Raw genomic sequence first — 873 nt, 5'->3', positions numbered from 1 at the left:
TCGCAAGGACCGGGCGTAGCCACACTCGGTTCAACTAAAGTTGGAGAAACTGTCACCCACAAGCCACCTATGTGCAAAGCACGTCGGGAGAACCGGTCTCGCGTAAGCGTACGCGTAATGTCGGTCCGGGCCGCTTCGTCCAACAATACCGCCGAACCAAAGTATGACATGCTGGTAAGCAGTATGACTTATATCGCCCACAACTCACTTGTGTTCTACGCGTGCATATAACATCAACATATAAAACCTAGGCTCGGATGCCACTGTTGGGGAACGTAGTAATTTCAAAAATTCTCCTACGCACACGCAAGATCATGGTGATGCATAGCAATGAGAGGGGAGAGTGTGATCTACGTACCCTTGTAGATTGACAACGGAAGCGTTTGGTTGATGTAGTCGTACGTCTCCACGGCCCGACCGATCAAGCACCGAAACTACGGCACCTCCGAGTTCTAGCACACGTTCAGCTCGATGACGATCCCCGGACTCCGATCCAGCAAAGTGTCAGGGAAGAGTTCCGTCAGCACGACGGCGTGGTGACGATCTTGATGCACTATCGTCGCAGGGCTTCGCCTAAGCACCGCTGCAATATTATCGAGGACTATTGTGGAAGGGGACACCGCACACGGCTAAGAATATGATCACATGGATCAACTTGTGTGTCAAGGGGTGCCCCCTGCCCCCGTATATAAAGGATCAAGGGGAGGAGGCCGGCCGGCCACTATGGCGCGCCAAGGAGGAGTCCTCCTCCTAGTAGGAGTAGGACTCCTACTAGGAGGGGGAAAGAAGTGGGGAGGGAGAGGGAAAGGGGGGGCGCTGCCCCCCTCTCCTAGTCCAATTCGGACCAGGGGGGAGGAGGCGCGCGGCCCTCTC

The sequence above is a fragment of the Triticum dicoccoides genome, chromosome 7A (genome assembly GCF_002162155.2).
Source record: "Triticum dicoccoides isolate Atlit2015 ecotype Zavitan chromosome 7A, WEW_v2.0, whole genome shotgun sequence".
In the NCBI taxonomy this organism is placed as follows: domain Eukaryota; kingdom Viridiplantae; phylum Streptophyta; class Magnoliopsida; order Poales; family Poaceae; genus Triticum; species Triticum dicoccoides.
This window is presented reverse-complemented; position numbering follows the sequence as displayed.